Source organism: Pavona decussata, unplaced genomic scaffold, assembly GCF_977016875.1.
Source record: "Pavona decussata unplaced genomic scaffold, jaPavDecu1.1 SCAFFOLD_180, whole genome shotgun sequence".
NCBI classification, from domain to species: Eukaryota; Metazoa; Cnidaria; class Anthozoa; order Scleractinia; family Agariciidae; genus Pavona; species Pavona decussata.
In genome coordinates this window covers 179765-198111 of record NW_028145590.1, presented here as the reverse complement: position 1 = coordinate 198111, position 18347 = coordinate 179765, and the positions used below count along the sequence as shown (strand labels likewise).

Below are 18347 nucleotides of genomic sequence, written 5' to 3'. Positions count from 1 at the left end.
CTGAAAATAACATACGTTAATAGTCCATAATATAACCACAACAATATAAGTCAGATATCAAGTTCTATTTTTTTAACCTAGTTTACTCTGAAACCTAAGCCAATTTTATCGATAAGGGCCGTAGAAAGACACATGTTGTTTACGCTCCGATGGGTGATTGTCAACTGAAAGTGAGAATGGCCTGGCCAGGCCCCTTTTATACCGGAACTTCCTGTTTTAGACATTTGTTGATTTATTTGCCATTGAGATTCAAAAGTGGTCAACAAACTCGATTTTAACTGGTTTATACAGGACCCCAATGGTTCGCGGTGATACTCTAACCCGAACTGCTGAAGTAACTAATGCAGTAAGAGTGAAATAACAAAATGTCTGTAGACGATAAATCCCTTAGAAATTACGTCGCATACATTATCTCGCGTATTTTGTGGTAATAGCCAATCAGAGTTGATTCTTCTGGCTTTGCCTTTACTTTAGGAAATGAATGATATTTTAATTTAGTTTTCCTTCTTACAAGTTTAAGTATATCTTGTAACGTTGTATTATCTAGCCTGTTGTTGAAATTTGCATTGTAATTTAATTGTATTTTAGACGTAGGTTTTTGTGTTATTTGTATAGGTTATCACATGATCCCGAGTGCAATTTGGAATAAACGAGCACGAGTAAAATTTTAAAAGGCTAACAAAATTGCACGAGTCCGCAGGGCAAGTACTCATTTATTCCGAATTGCATGAGAAAAGTCATGTGATTACTTGTTAATAATATACATACAAAAATTTCAAATGAGCTCTTGTTTATTTCTTGTCTGTCAGCTAATGCTCCGTCTACATGTATTTGGTTGGTTTCAAAAATGACAACCGTAATTGACATACATGTTCATACGTACGGAAAACACGCTAAAAATACCATCTCTCTAAAAAGAGCAATTTTTCAAATCACAAAGCAAACTTTTAATTCAATGTTAAAAGAAGTCTGAAGTCAATCACTGTCCTCGGCGTGTTTTCGAACTGACTGGATTTCAGGAGCCGGGGCTTTGCAGACAGTCCAGGCTGCCGTGTTTTAGTCTGGTTCTCAATGGATTCAACGTTCGTTTTCTTCCAAACCGACATGGAAATCTTCAACAGGATGCTCTAGGCCAAAAGATTGAGTAAGGAGCCAACAAACCGTTTGTACCAGGACTTGTGCTTCAAGCCTTTTGCTTTTCCACAGCTCATTTAATTCAGTGTTTGTCAGACTTCCAAGACTTGTTCAGCCGCTTGACTTAAGCTTTAATACCTTGTTGTCACAGTGGCCGAGCTTTACCTTCAAGAACTTGCTTCAATTTTTTTTTTACTCTTGGTCTCTAATTATCGAGTATTTGTAACCTTGCATTCTTACGTAATGTTCAATTGCAGTGCGAAGACTCTCATACTCGCATAGTCTTTCTCATCTTTTTTACGCACTGTTGAGTGAAAATCCTCGGGAATAGATTTTGTTGAGTGCCTCCGGTTCACAGTTTTCAATATCTTGGTCGAAGCCCTTTTGTGCTGTCCAAGACCTCCAAACTCTTAGCTAGTGTGCTTGTGCTTCGTTGAATTTCTTTGCATATTTCTTTAAACTTTCAATTATAATGCTGTTACTCTCTACAAACGTGTTCGCCATTTTTTTTTCGAGATAGCCGATTTGCAAATTTGCATACCTGTCAATCATTTAATTTCACTTTTTTGCACTAATTTCAACATTCTGCACTCAATTTCACATTTCTGCAATACATTTAGGATAAAAATAAATTGAGATGCTCTCCACCAATCAGACTGCAGAAACTTTTGTATGTATATTATTAAGCACAATATATCATAAATACTTGGTTCTAGATGTACCATGTGGCAATGAAAAAAATTGGTTGAGATCTGGACGAGCAGGACACTTGACCTTTTCAAAGTTGGGGTTACATCTCACTCTCCAGTTAGACTTATTTTATTTAAGGTATATAAAACAATACAAAACTTATTATATCATTAGATTTAGTTTTGGAACAAACATTTTATAATTTTCCGGTAAAAATAATATTTTAACTATAATTTATTGAAACATGTCATCTTGTCCTTGCGTACCACTGGAATTTTTTTTAAAAAATATGTCAAAAACTCCCCAGAGTAGCGTTACTTTCGTTGTAAATTTCGATGTACCAGGAAAAGAAGTTTGTCCGCAAAGTTTCCCCAATTTCAAGTGTCAACAAAAATGCTGAAAATAGGAATCTTCGGACTTTGAAAACTGCATGTAAATAAGAATCCTCCAGCAATATTCTCAGAATGATGCCTAACTTAACTTCAAAAGATCGTTTTGCTTCGCCTAGCCGTCCTCCTTCCCGAGCGATTTGAAAATACACCAAATCTCGTCAAAATTTAACGCCGGCTGCGACGCGATCTCGGCATTTCACATTATGCTGGAATTCTCGAAAACAAAAATCTTTGGAAAGTTTTATTGTTATTTTCGTAAATAGTTCTCTAAAGGAATTCTTCTGACAAAATATGAACAAAATCCAAATTTTCAGTTTTGACCGCGAGTTCTCGATATTCCCAGTCAGCCGCTCTTAAAGAGAAGCACAAAATAATAATCTCACGCCCAGTTTGTCTGAATGATTCAGTCTTTCAACAGCCCAACAGAGTGTCATCCAAGAAACGACACTTGCAGGAAACTTAATTAGAATTAATTACACGATCTGCAAACCCTACCCCTAAAACGCTTGATATATTTCTGCGAGAAATCATTTTACCACTTGATTGGGTTATAATAAAGTATTACTACTCACCTCGTTTCTTGATAATATGAATAATGCCAACTTGGCTCCAAAACTGCCTTTAACTGACGAGACTGAATCTTGCTACAAACGTGCCGCTCATTTGCATCAATTTAGCTCTTCTTTCGATCAATTTTAGTAGACAAGTCACATTTTCATTCAAGCACAAATTTATGTGTCAACTCAAGTTAATTATTAACCTCCTCAATTTCAATCGCATTTGTGTTTTTAGTCAGTGTCACAGCCTGCGTGTCATCCCATATTTTCTTTCTTGAAGGGAAAAAGAAACGTATAAAGAAACGCCGTTGTTAATCGTGTTTCATTATCCTTCTTTGTCTCTATGATGCAGGTTTAGGCTGTAATTGGCTGCTTTACATCTGAGCATTGTTAGTATAAATTAGTGAACGAACAAGGGAACCAGCGAAAGAACGGACGGACGGACGAACAAATAAAGGGTCGGACAAAAAGATCATCTCATAAACCAAGAAATCACGGGGAAATTACGTCTAAAATACAATAAAATTACAATGCAAATTCCAACAAGAGGCTAGGTAATTCAACCTTACAAGTTGTAAGAAAAGGGAAGGAAAGGGAAGGAAAACTAAAATAAGTAGTTCTTTCCCAACGCTAAGGTAAAGCCAAAAGAATCAACTCTGGTTTGCAACTCCCACAAAATTCTGGAGGTAATTTATGCGACATAATTGCGGAGAGATTTTATTTTTCATTGACAGATATTTTCTCTCTGTTTTAGTTAGTGCAGCAGTTCCGCGCATCACGAACCATTGGAGTTGCTGATTTCTGCCCGGTATCAACCAGTTCAGATCAAGTTTGCTGGCCCCTTTTAAACCTCAGCGTGGCGTCCTGACGTCATTGTTTTCATCATGCAATACGATAGGAAACAAACCAACAAATGTTTAAGACCATAATTAACTTCCAATTTGACTGATATCGACGCGACGTCTCTAAGTCAGTATACAAGAAAACTCAATGAATTGATAAATATCTTTTAAAAAACTTATCTCATTTTACCGGAGGTCTTTTTAATGAATCGGTTTTCAGGGTTTGCTTGAGGAATTGGAAAGATATACAATATAAAGCCTTAGCAGTACAGTTAGCTTTTCTTAATAGTTACTGTTTACATTCTTCAGGTTTCGGCAGCTTTGCTTTGTCCCTTTGTCCCTTATAAAATTGTGTAAAGTTTTCAGAACTTATAATGGATTTCCCTGTCACATGACATCATCGTTCCATTTCTTATGCTTCGAAGGAGGACGTGTTAGAAGCACTATATTCTTTATGTTTCATTTGCGTAATTTCAATGGTGTTGAAATTGCGAAGAAGGCGGAGAGAAAGGAATGGGCGTTCAAAACCTCTTCCCCTGCTATTTCAAGGCTTCGAGGAAGTCCCCCCAAAAAAGTAAAGCGAACCAAAAACAAAAAGGTGACTTCAGTGGAAGAGCACTTACCATTTTCCTTCGATTTCTTAATTACACATGCAAGCTACAGTGGAAAGACCTCAAACAATACTGTTCATAGTTCTTTATTCAACGAAACCTTCCAGAAGCTGTTCCTATTGTTTGTCTAATATAATTTCTTGAACATGTTTTGTGAGCCAATAGTTTAGGATCTAACGGCTCACAAGATTCAGCAACTTTAAGGTTTAAGTTTTACTCGCACAAAGCTAAACAACAGTCACTACGCAGTTGATTCCAACATAGTATGGAAGGAACAACCTTTACAACACTTTTTAAAAACTGAAATACCACCTTGAACTGAATCTTGATTTTTTAAATTACATATACAAGCTACAATAGCTCCTTAACCGCTTTTCTAAACTCCTGCATCCTTATGGCATATATAAATGGATTGACGATAGCATTGGCAAAATATAACAACAGTAACTTGTCGTATATTTGAGAGACTGCTGCGAGAGATATTTGTTTAAATATGTATTGTGCAATTATCATCCAAATAGCTAAGGGCAGAATAGTCAGGATAGAGACGACAGTAACTATGCTTAAGGTTACTGACAATTTCCTTTCTGACGCAATTGCACTAGAATGCTGCGGAAGAGGGATACTTTTGACTTTTATGGTAATAATAATATTGCAAATAGTTATGATAAGAAGGGTAAGAAAAGTGTAACATGCACGTGGATAGTCAATTAAAACTAAATCGAGCTCTCCAAGAACAGACATCATGAATACCAGAAGCAAAGTTATCATCCAGCTGCCAATAATAACTTTGAAGTACAGCCATTTCTCAATTAAGCAGTGCCTAAAGGGGAAAAGTGTGGCGTGCAACCGCTCTAAAGAAATTAACGAGAGGTTGGCTTGAGAGGCTGCGGGGAATATGTTTATCGAGGTTAAAAAGATGACTTCTCGCAAGCTGAAACCATGTCTCTCATCGATGGATATTCCCATTGGTCCCGACACTGCTCCCACCAGTAAATCAGCCACAGTCAGGTTTATTATCAGATACGTAGTGCGTTTGCGTAAGTGGCGACTTCTTGCAAAGGCGACGACTGTGAAGACGTTGATTATAGCTATCACAATAAATTCAGTGAGTAAAACTTTGGTCCACACATTTTCCAGCTTTTCCAAAGAAGGATCTTCAGTAGCGTTACCAACCATACTTCAAAGAAACTTAAACGTTTCCTCTCCTCGTGTTAATTCGTCGTAAGCTGTGAATAAGAACAAAGTAAAGAAAAAGATGTTGAGCCGTTTCCAACAGTAGAACTCTTAGAGTAACATTTCATTTCCTAGACTAAACCTTTCTTTTTCAATTTATTTCAACGATTCATTCTTTTGTTTTTCCCGTGTTTGGTGAGGTTGTCTCGCAGTTGTTTTGAGAGACATGAGCTATGCCAGTGTCCATATATGGTCATAGCAATGCCATAAACACGTAAATTAAAAGCCATTAATAAACCTTCGACCTGAGATATGAAAGGCAAAGTTTCCGAAGTTAGGTTTTTCCTTTGGTATTTTGCCAATGGTGTTAGTAAGAAAACAAAATTGACATACTTTTCTAACTCTATTGAACACTGAGTAGCTCCTCTTAAATATTAACAATAAATTTACTCTCTGCGTCTAATTTCCACAATTTTTCCTAAAAGTGTTTCATTGCATCGTTATCAATCGTAAATCGGCGCTCCATTTTCTATTTCGTCGGATCGACATTTACAGAAATCTTGATGGGGACGTAAAAGTTCGCAAAGAATGTCAATAAAGCCCGCGACACTTCTGGCGATTTTTTTCGCCGATCTAGGCGATGTGGCACTTCATCCTTGTTCCTAAACTCCATCGTGTCGCTGCTACCGCCATTTTGGTAAATCATGTGATAAAATAGCCCATCATAATTGACTGGCGACTCGCAGAGTTCTGCGTAGAAAATTGAGGGAACTGGCACACTAGGCGAATGCCGGCGAATTTAATCGCCGATATCTAAATTCGCCTAGTGAGTCATCGGCTTAAAATGGTGATTTTATGCCTTGTTTCCATAAAGATTTCAGGTTTACAGCCGAACAGTCCGGCAAATATTTTCTGAGAAAAGACAGTTGTTTTCATAGAGATTACAGTCCTTAAGCTGAACAGTCTAAAAACTTTTCTCTAGGAAAAGACGGGTTGCTTTAAATTCAACTGAATGGTGTGGTGAGTTAATGCCCTGTTTCCATAAAAATTCATTCCTTTAGCTGAATAGCCCTACCAATATTCTCTAGAAAAGACGATTGCTTTGAAGTTTCAAACTCTACCCAAACGTCGCAATTTTGCTATGGCGAAGTGCTCGATTTCTTATTTCGGGAACGATAACTTTTGACGTATTTTGCCCTATTGGTCGATCAACGGCAAACTATTTCCAAGGCTGCTTCAGTTAAAGCTTGTTTTTTCTCGATATTTGGTGTGGAAAATTTGTTTCCCTTTTCTTTACGCTAGACGAGGATGAATTGTTAATTAACAGTAAACAGACAGAAATACGAATAACTAAACGGGAAGTGTGCCAGGTATGTAGACTTCTTTCTAACGAAATTTTTCTGAGCTGTATTTTTATTCAAAAGATAAATTGCTTGAATTAACCGGAGAACTGTCAATCGAGGCACACAATACTTCCCCAAGATGTATCTAAAGTGCAAATGAACAACCATTAAAAATGGCAGGTGCTTACCTAAAGTTCGTTCAGTAAAAAGTGAGCTAAAACCAAACATTTGCCATTTGTCAACTCTTTTGTTATTTAGCCATCTGCGTAAATAAAGAGGAACATCGCCTCATAACTTTTTTTTTATTCTCTTGGTTGTTTTACATGCAGTAAAACAACTGTTTTAACAGATGAGCTAAACGATTACTTTTCTAAAAATTATTATTCCCTTCCTTAAAATTTATACTAAATCATCCAGCTTTCCACGTCACCCTGTAACTCAGTGGTCAGCGACCTACCATGCATTATAGGGTACGCCATGGGTTTTACTCGTGTTGAGAAGGAATTTATTTCTTTCTTTCCAAATCGTGGGATGTGCAATACAACATATTTCCTTATATTTCATTATTTGAGCAAAATCGTCACTTTTTGGTTCACCAATTGTTTGAACTCATTTCTATTTATTCGCTTTATTTATATGTCAGTCGCCTCCTCAACTGAGTGGTCGTCTTTGATCATCTTCCGTTCTCACTAGCAGTGATCTTTGTGGACTGAAACTTTACCGGAATGTTAGAAGACAAGCACAAGGCAATAATCCCATGGCAGGTGGGTCTGAGTGTTTCAGCTTTGCAACAACCTAACAGTGTATTCACCAGGAAATGGCTCTCGAAATAAACTTAAATTTCTAACCTCATAGTTTCTAATAGAAATCATCTTGCCTCGTGATTGGGTTAAAATGAAATATCGTTTCTCACCTTGTTTCTTGATAACGTGAATAATGCCAACTTGGCTTCAAAACTGCCTTTAACTGGCGAGACGGGATCTTGCTTTACCTCTTCTTTCGATCAATTTTAGTAAACATGTAAAATTTTCAATAAGCGCAAATTTGTGTTTACTTAAGTTGATTACTAACTGTCCCAATTTCAATCACATTTACATTTTTTTTAACAAGTCTCAGCTGCTACAGCCTGAGTGCAGGCATCCCATATTTTCTTTTCTTAAAGCAGAAAAAGAGACGTCTGATGCAACGTTGTTTGTTATTTCAGTATCCCTCTATTTCTCTAGGATAAGGGACTAGGCTCTATTGGTAGCTTTGCACCTAAGAATTGTTAGAATAAGTTAGTGAACAAACAGACAAACGAAGGAAATAACGCAAGAAATAACACAACCTACGTCTACAATATAATTAAATTACAACGCAAATTTCAACAAGAGGCTAGATAATACAACGATAACAAGATATACTTAAACTCGTAAGAAGGAAAACTAAAATTATCATTCGTTTCCTAAAGTAAAGGTGAAGCCAAAAGAATCAACTCTGATTGGCAATTGCCACGAAATACTCGAGATAATTTATGCGACGTAATTTCTGAGGGATTTATCGTCGACAGACATTTTGTTATTTCACTCTTACTGTATTAGTTACTTCAGCGGTTGGGATTAGAGTATAACCACGAACCATTGGAGTCCTGTATAAACCAGTTAAAATCAAGTTTGTTGTCCATCTTTGAATCTCAGTGTGGCGTCCTGAGTCATCGTATTCATCATGAATTCAACATGAGATAAGCCAACAAATGTCTAAAAACATGATTAACTTTCAATTTTACTGGCAGATATCAACGCAGCTTTTATAAGTTATAGAAGTTATAGTTATAAGTTATAAAAAAAAACGTATCTCATTGTGCCACAGGGATTTTTTTTTTCCAGAGAATCAGTTTTCAGTGTCGGACAGATATACGGTATATAGTCCCAGCTGTACAGTCACCTTTTCTTTATTAGTTATACATTTTCTAAATTTTTCTGATTACAGCCATCAGGATCCGGCACCTTCCCTTTGTTCGGTTGGTCCTTATAAATTTTTTAAAGTTTTCAGAACTAATAATGGAATTTCATTTTTCGTGCCTCGAAGGAGACGGTGTTAGATGCACTATATTCTCCCTCGTACATTTGCGCATGCATAGCTTTAATACTCCACGACGAGTGGAGAGACGAATGGAGGGGGGGGGGGGGGGGGGGGTAAGTTGTGGGTTTCAGAACCTGTCGTCTTCCCTTTCCAAATCTCTTAGGAACTAAAAGAAAAGTTAAGCAAAAAACAAAACAAACAATCAAACAAAGAAAAACAACAACAACAACAACAAATTGATAGAAGACCACCTTCCATCTTCCTTCGATTTCTTTTAAAAGTACACATCCAAGCTACAGTGAAAAGACCAAAAGCAACACAGTCAATAGTTCTTTATTCAATGAAACCTTCCAGAAGCTGTTCCTATTGATTGTCTTATAACACCTTGAACAAATAAAAAGCAGTAGTTTAGGATCACCCTGCTTATGAGATTCAGACAATTTCAGGTTCAAGGTTTACTTGTACCGAGAAAAAGACGGTCTGCACAGTTGATTCCAACAAAATATGAAATTAAAATGAACATTCTTTACAACACTTGTAAAAAAACTTGCATATCAAAGCAAAAAAAACTAACTTAGCTATCAGGTTAAACCAAATCTCGATTGTTTTAATCTTTAGAGTTTGTTCTTTGTTTTATTATTATTATTATTATTATTATTATTATTATTATTATTATTATTATTATTATTATTATTATTATTATTATTATTATTATTATTATTATTTTTTTTTTTTTTTATTATTTTTTTTTTTGTTTGTGCTCATGCACTACGTTGCATGCAGTTCAATGGGCTGGACAACTCTTGTCGTTGCAGCCCTCTTACAACTAAGCTCCTTAACTGCTTTCCTGAACTCTTGCATTCTTATGGCATATATCAATGGATTGACTATAGAATTGGCATAATACAACAACATTAACGTTTCGTTTATTTGTACATGTGTTGCTCCAGGAGAAGTTTGACTGAATATGTCATTTCGCTTAACTGCCATCCAAATAGATATGGGCAGAATAGTCAGCATAGAGACGAGAGTAACTATGCTTAAGGTTACTGACAATTTCCTTTCTGAGGCAACTGCACCAAAATGCTGCGGAAGAGGGTTCCTTTTGACTTTTATGGCAATGATAACATTAGAAACAGTTATGATAAGAAGGGTAAGACAAGTGTAACATGCAAATGCATACGTAATTGAAACTAAATAGAGCGCTTGAAGAATAGACATCATGGATGCCAGAAGCAAAGTTATCATCCAGCTGCCATAAATAACTTTGACGTAAAGCCATTTCTCAATTAAACAGTGCCTGAAGGGGAAAAAGTGTGGCGTGTAACCGCTCTAAAGAAATTAACGAAAGATTAGCTTGAGAAGCAAGGGGAAATATGAAGCCTGAGGTTAAAATGATGAATTCTTTCCAGTTGAAACCATGTCCACGATCGAAATCTAGGAAGAATACTTGCACTGGTCCCGTCACAGCTCCCACCAGTAAATCAGCCACAGTCAGGTTTATTATCAGATACGTAGTGCGCTTGCGTAACTGGCGATTCCTTGCAAAGGCGGACACAGTGAAAACGTTGATTATAGCTATCACAATAAATTCAATGAGTAAAACTTTTTTCCATGCATTTCCCAGCTTTTCTAGCGAAGGATCTTCAGTACCGTCACCAGCCATACTTCAATAAAACTTAAACATTCCTTCTCCTCGTGTTAATTCGTTGTAAGCTGTGGATGAGAACAGAGTTAAGAAAAAGATGTTCAGCCGTTTCTTACAGTAGAACTCTTAGAGTGATATTTCATTTCCTAGACTAGACCTTTCTTTTTAATTTATTTCAATGATTCATTCGTGTTCGGTGTGGTTGTCTCGCAGTTGTTTTGAGAGACATGAGCTATGCCAGTGTCCATATATGGTCATAGCAATGCCTTTAACACCGTAAGTTAAAAACCATGAATGTTTGCCAAATGGACCGGGCATAAAACTTCAACCTGAAATATGAAAGGCAAAGTTTCCGAAGGGAGGCTTTTCCTTTGGTATTTTGCCAATGATGGTTTGTCTGTAAAAAAAAAAAATGACATAATATCCTAATTTATTGAACAGAAGCTCTTCTAAAATATCAACCGAATAATTTTACTTTCAGCGTCTAACTTCCAAATTTTTTCCTGTGAGTGTTTGATGGCGTGTTTATCAATCGTAAATCTTCGCTCCATTTGCTATTTCGCCGGATCTTTATTTACAGAAATCTTGATAGCGACGTAAAAATTCGCAATTTATTTCAATAAAATAACTATTTTTATGCCTTGCTTTAATAAAGATATCAGTCCTTCAGCCGAACAGTCCGACAAATATTCTCTAGGGAAAGACGGTTGCTTTAAAGTCTCAAACTCTACCCAAACGTGTCAATTTTGCTGTGGCGAAGTGTTTATATAATTTCTTGTTTCGTCTACGTTGTTTGCGACGCATTTTGCCCTATTGGTCGATCAACGCCAAACTATGTCCAAGGCTGCTTTAGTTGAAGCTAGTTCTTGTCATCGTAAAGATCTGCGAATGCGGCGAATTCTCGTTTTGATAAAATGATAATTGTCCACATGACGTTCTTAGGTGTATGTAGATTAATTTCGATCAAACATGACAACATTTTAAAACGATATTAATTTTGTGCTAAAACATCGGCTGTAACCATATGGCATTAGGTGGAGGCAAGAACCTGATTGGTTGTCTAATTTCTTTAATTACTTGTTTTTATCCTTCTTCAATTTGTAAGTTTTAATCGCGAGGACATCGAAGTTCAAGCAAACCATCGCTCATATTTGTTGTGGGAAATTGGTTCTTTTCTCTGAACCAGACGAAGATGAGTTTTTAATTAACGGTAAACAAATAAAAATACGGATGGCTGTATTTTCATTCAAAAGATAAATTGCTTGAATTAACTAAACAACTATCAATCGAGGCACACCAAACTTTTTAAAATGTACCGTAAGTATAAACAAGGAACTACTAAAAACCGCCGGCGCATAACTAAGGTTCTTTGAAAATTGAGCTAAAATTAAACCATACAGTGTCCTTTTGTCAACTCTTTTAGTTAATAAATGTCATTAAGAAAGAGAAGCATCGCCTCATAATTTGTTTTAGGCTTGTATTTGCTTTATCTGCGGTAGAACAATTGACTTAACTTAAATAAATATTAAGTATTATACCCTTCCTTAAAATTTGAACTAAATGATCGAGCTGTTCGCCTCACCTTGTCGCTCAGTCGTTAGCGACCGACCATTGTACGGAACGTCATGGCGTTCAGAAGGAAGATAGTTCTCTCTTTCAAAATCGTTACGTGTGGAATACTACACCATTCTTAATATTTCATTATTTGAGTAAAAAAGTCACTTTTTATTCGACAAGTGTTTGAATTCATCGCTATTTATTCACGATATTTATATATAACTCTCTGATCAACACTGACGCTGCCTTCAGTAGATCGTCTTTCTGACTAACACTGATCTTTGTGGACTGAAACTTTACTGGAATGTTAACAGAGAAGCACAAAATAATAATGTTATGCCAGGTTTGTTTGAATGTTTCAGCCTTGCAACAGCCCCACTGCATATTCACCTGGAAACGGCGCTCAAAACAAACTTAAGTGGAGTTTATGAAACCATCTGCACACCCTACCCTAAAAACGCGTGATATATTTCTGAGAGAAACATTTTTAAACTTGATTGGGCTATAATAAAATATTACTACTCACCTCGTTTCTTGATAACGTGAATAATGCCAACTTGGCTCCAAAATTGCCTTTAACTGGCGAGACTTAACCTTGCAACAAACATGCGGCTTATTTGCATCAAATTAGCTCTTCTTTCGATCAATTGTCCAATCTCTTACAGCATGCGTGCGCAAGTCCAACATTTCCTTTCCTTGAAGCGGAAAAGAAACGTGTAACGCAACGCCGTTGTTAATGGTGTTTCAGGATCCTATTTCTGTAGGATGAGGGATTGGGCACCAATTGCATGGTTGCTTTGCACCTGCGCATCGTCAGTGAACGAACGCACGGACAGACAAATGTCCATCTAATTTACTAAGAAATCACGCAAAAATTATGTCTAAAATACAATAAAATTACAATGCAAAATCCAACAAGAGGATATTAAATAATACATTAAAAGTTATACTTAAACTTGTAAGAAGGAAAACTAAAATAATTATTCGTTTTAACGTAAAGGCAAAGCCAGAAGAATCAACTTTGATTGGCTATTGCCACGAAATACTCGAGATAATTTATAAAAAGGGAAAGGTAAAATATAGTTCTCGAAGACGAGTGTTCAGTGCCAATATGGAGAAATTATTCCAGACGTTTCGGGCTTAGCCCTTCATCAGTGGAAAAAGATTTACGTTAAAAAGCTGGCTTGCGCTATGAAGTCAGATTTAAAGTTGTAAGGTGCGCGCGCGATGTGCGCGTGACGACCTAAAGATATCGGAAGTCGGAGTTCATTCCGCGCGGCTGACTGGTGCCTAGTCTGAAAATAAGACGCATCTCCTGACGCTTTCGTTGCTTGTTTCCGTCGCAGAGCATAATTCCACGGACTTTTGCGTCCTGGATAGTGTGGCCATTTGTATTAAAATGCTCTGCGACGGGAAAGCCTGGCAGGTTCTTCTCAATCTGACTTCATAGCGCAAGCCAGCTTTTTAACGTAAATCTTTTTCCACTGATGAAGGGCTAAGCCCGAAACGTCTGGAATAATTTCTCCATATTGGCACTGAACACTCGTCTTCGAGAACTATATTTTACCTTTCCCTTTTTATAAGTACAAGTGCCACGCAGCTAACGGAAATTTTCCCGTTAAACTTTTATCGAGATAATTTATGCGACATAATTTCTTAGGGTTTTTCAATGGCAGACATTTTCTTATTTTTCTCTTTCAGTTTTAGTTACTTCAGCGGTTCCTCTTAGAGTATCACCACGAGCCATTGAAGCTGCACCAAACGCTGACTACTGTCCAGTATAAACCAGTTAAGATCAAGTTTGTTGACCACTTTTGAATCTCAATGGCAAATAAAGCAACAAATGTCTTAGCCTGAGTATCAGGCTTTTTTTTGGGGGGGGGGGGGGGGGGAGAGGGGGAAGAGAGGAAGGGGAAAAGGGAAGAAAAGCCTGACACAGAAGCGTTGAGACGAGTATTCCGCCCCCTCGATGAGCATGACGCTTCGCCGTAAACAGTAGCCAATCAAAATAACTTCCGGTCATGAAACTGCCATGTCAGCGATGACCGCTTTGAGAGATATGAATTGAAGTTACACAGACAGCTCCATTGCAAAAGACTCTCCAAACAAAATATTTTCTGTTGAGCACCACTGAGCAGAATTCGCGACTAGATACAGCTTCATTACATGAGGAAAATACAAATCTCGCAGTTCAGAACGGCAAGAAGCGATGACAAAAACGCAGCCGTAACTAATCAAAAGACAAATAGCCGTGATAAGACACACAAGATCTCTTGTCGCTGCAGTCCTCTTACATAGCTCCTTAACCGCCTTCCTAAACTCTTGCATTCTTATGGCATATATCAATGGATTGACTATAGAATTGGCATAATATAACAACACTAACGTTTCGTATATTTGATTGAATGCTGCCAGGGACATTTGTTTGGATATGTATTGTTCAATTGCCATCTAAATAGAAAAAGGCAGAATAGTCAGGATAGAGACGACGGTAACTATGCCTAAGGTTACTGACAATTTCCTTTCTGAGGCAATTGCACTAAAATGCTGCGGAGGAGGGTTACTTTTAACTTTTATGGCAATAATAACATTGGAAACAGTTATGATAAGAAGGCTAAGGAATGTGTAACATGCAATTGCATACTGAAACTCTTTAAGAACAGCCATCATGCATGCCAGAAGCAAATTTATCATCCAGCTGCCAATAATAACTTTGAAGTAAAACCCTTTGTCATTTAAACAGTGCCTAAAGATGAAAAGTGTGGCGTGTAACCGCTCCAATGAAATTAACAAAAGATTGGCTTGAGAGGCTGCGGGGAATATGTGGATGGAAGTTAAAATGATGAATTTTTGCCAACTAAAACTATATCCGTCATCGAAAAATAGGGACTAAATATTTGCACTGGTCGCGTCACTGCTCCCACCAGTAAATCAGCCACGGTCAGGTTTATTATCAGATACGTAGTGCGCTTGCGTAAGTGGCGATTTCTTGCAAAAGCGACAAGAGTGAAAGCGTTGATTATAACTATCACAATAAGTTCAGTGATAAATACTTTTGACCACGCGTTTCCCAGCTTTTCTAAAGAAGGATCTTCAGTAGCGTTACCAGCCATCTTTCAATAAAACTTAAACGTTCCTTCTCCTCGTGTTAATTTGTTGTAAGCTGAAGTTAAAAACAAAGTAAAGAAAAAGATGTTCAGTCGTTTCTTACAGTAGAATTCAGAGTGATATTTCATTTCCTAGACTAGACCTTTCTTTTTAATTTATTTCAATGATTCATTCGTGTTCGGTGTGGTTGTCTCGTAGTTGTTTTGAGAGACATGAGCTATGCCAGTGACCATATATGGTCATAGCAGTGCCTTTTATACGTAAATTAAAAAAGTATGAACGTTTGTCAAATGATCCGGGCATTCAACCTGAAATATGAAAGGCAAAGTGTCCGAAAGGTTTTTCCTTTAGTATTTTGCCAATGATGGTCTGTCTGTAAGAAAAAAATTGACTGAACTTACTAAAATTGACTACCTTATTGGACGGTAGCTCCTCTAAAATATAAACAATAAATTTACTTCCTGCGTCTAATTTCCTAAATTTTTCCTAAAAGTGTTTGATCGCATGGTTGTGGATCGTAAATCGTCGCTCCATTTTCTATTTCGTCGGATCGTCATTTACAGAAATCTTGATAGCGACGTAAAAATTCGCAATTTATTTCAATAAAATAACTATTTTTATGCCTTGCTTTAATAAAGATATCAGTCCTTCAGCCGAACAGTCCGACAAATATTCTCTAGGGAAAGACGGTTGCTTTAAAGTCTCAAACTCTACCCAAACGTGTCAATTTTGCTGTGGCGAAGTGTTTATATAATTTCTTGTTTCGTCTACGTTGTTTGCGACGCATTTTGCCCTATTGGTCGATCAACGCCAAACTATGTCCAAGGCTGCTTTAGTTGAAGCTTGGTCTTGCCATCGTAAAGATCTACGAATGCAGTGAATTCTTGTTTTGATAAAATAATAATTGTCTACATGAAGTTCTTAGGTGTATGTAGATTAATTTCGATCAAACATGACAATGTATTAAAACGATGTTATTTTTGCGCTAAAACATCAGCTGTACCCATATGGCATAAGGTGAAAGCAAGAATCTGATTGGTTTTCTAATTTCTTTAGTTGTTTTTATCCTTGTTCAATTTGTAAGTTTTGATCGCGAGGACATCGAAGTTCGTGCAAATCATCGCTCACTAGATATTTGGCGTGGGAAATTGGTTTCTTTTTTTCTCTGAACTAGACGAGGATGTCAATTGACAGTAAACAGATAGAAGTACGAATAACTAAACAGAAAGTGTGTCAGATATACAGACTTCTTTGTAACGAAATTTTTCTGCGCTGTATTCTTGTTCAAAAGATAAATTGCTTGAATTAACTGGAAAACTATCAATCGAAGCACACCCAACTTTCCCAAAATGTATCTTAAGTATAAACAAGGAACTACTAAAAATGGCAGGTGCATAACTAAGGTTCTTTAAAAATTGAGCTCAAACTAAACCATACGGTTTCCTTTTGTAAACTCTTTTGTCATTTAGCCATCTGCATTAATAAAGAGGAGCATCGCCTCATAATTTGTTTTAGCCTCGTAGTTGTCTTATTTGCGGTAGAAGAACTGACTTAACTGATGAGCTAAACGATTGCTTTTGTAAAAAAATATTCTTCCCTTCCTTGAAATTTGTACCGTTAATGATCCAGCTCTTCACGTCACCGGCTCTAGCTCAGTGGTTAGCGACCGACCATTATACGGAACGTCATGGCGTTCAGAAGGAAGATAGTTCTTTCAAAATCGTGACGTGTGGAATACTACATCTTTCTTTATATTTCATTATTTGAGGAAAACCGTCACTTTTTATTCGGCAAGTGTTTGATTTCATCGCTATTTATTCACGATATTTATACTTTTAACTCGCTGTTCCACACTGACGCTGCCTTCAGTAGATCGTCTTTCTTACTATCACTGATCTTCGTGGACTGAAACTTTACTGGAATGTTACCAGAGAAGCACAAAATAATAATGTTATACCAGGTTTGTTTGAATGTTTTAGCCTTGCAACAATCCCACAGTATATTCACCAGGAAACGGCGCTCACAACAACCTTAATTGGAGTTTATGACACCATCTGCAAACCCTACCCTTAAAAAGCGTGATATATTTCTAAGAGAAACCATTTTACCACTTGATTAGGTTATAATAAAGTATTGCTACTCACCCTGCTTCTTGATAACGTGAATAATGCCAACTTGGCTCCAAACGGCTTTTAACTGGCGAGACTGAATCTTGCTACAAGCAAGCGGTTCATTTGCATCAAATTAGCTCTTCTTTCGATCAATTTTAGTAGATATGCAAATTTTCATTGGGACTGGGTATGTACTTTTTTTTTTTTACCCAGCCCAAACTCTTACAGCCTGCGTGCAGACGTCCCACATTTCCCTTCCTTGAAGCGGAAAAGAAAAGTCTAACGGAACGCCGTTGTTAATAGTGTTTCAGTATCCCTCTATTTCTCTAGGATAGGGGATCACTGAGGTTCCAACTCGTTGCTTTCCGCTCGCGCATTGTTAGTGAACTAACGGAGGGAGGGACACAAATGTCCGTCTAATTTACCAAGATTAGAAATCAAGCAAAATTACGTCTAAAATACAATAAAACAAAGCAAACAAAAAACTAAATTGGTGGAAGACCACTTACGATTTCCTTTGATTTCTTCATTACACATGAAAGCCAGGAGCGTACAACTTTCATACCGAGTCTGTGAAACGGCGTTTTGACAAGTAGAGTTATTTTTAAACAAGCCTTTCCCGCGAATTAATTTTGGGTAACCAATCACAAGCGATTGCGTAAGAGACTGTTAATACGTAACCTAGAATGACTCGTCCACATGGAGTTAAAAAGTGTTGACGGGCCAACGCGACTCCTGGAGTTCGCAAAGCCTTCAACGGTACCTTAGCTCTTCTTAATAATGTTTATCTTGATCATAAAGGGAAAAACTCAAATATACTGAATGGAGGTTTTGTTAATGATCATTCTGAGCCGTTAGGTGAAGTTTTTCATATGCCATTGGGTATCAGTGCTAGCTCTGTAGCATTTGCATGTTTATACCGTGACTGATGAGATCCGTGGATTTCGTAACTCGTGATTTTATCCGATGCTAATCTGCAGTGAGATTGCAGAATGTTCGTTTATCACGTATATAAGAGTCCAATAAATCCGCGTCCTTAGGAGACAGCGCTAAATATATGTTATCTATGAAGACATAGCAATAGGATCCGTGGAATTCGTTACTCGTGATTTCATGC

General features: G+C 37.2%; 1 protein-coding gene and 1 long non-coding RNA gene across 2 annotated transcripts in view; one reads left to right on the top strand and one right to left on the bottom strand.

Moving 5' to 3' along the window:
• LOC146463081 (uncharacterized) overlaps positions 1 to 18347 on the top strand; it is a 195745-nt gene that overhangs the window by 13853 nt on the left and 163545 nt on the right. The gene's annotated exons all lie outside the window — the stretch shown is intronic.
• The window catches only part of LOC146463086 (uncharacterized), a 340798-nt gene that overhangs the window by 260047 nt on the left and 62404 nt on the right, over positions 1 to 18347 (bottom strand). The window lies entirely within an intron of this gene.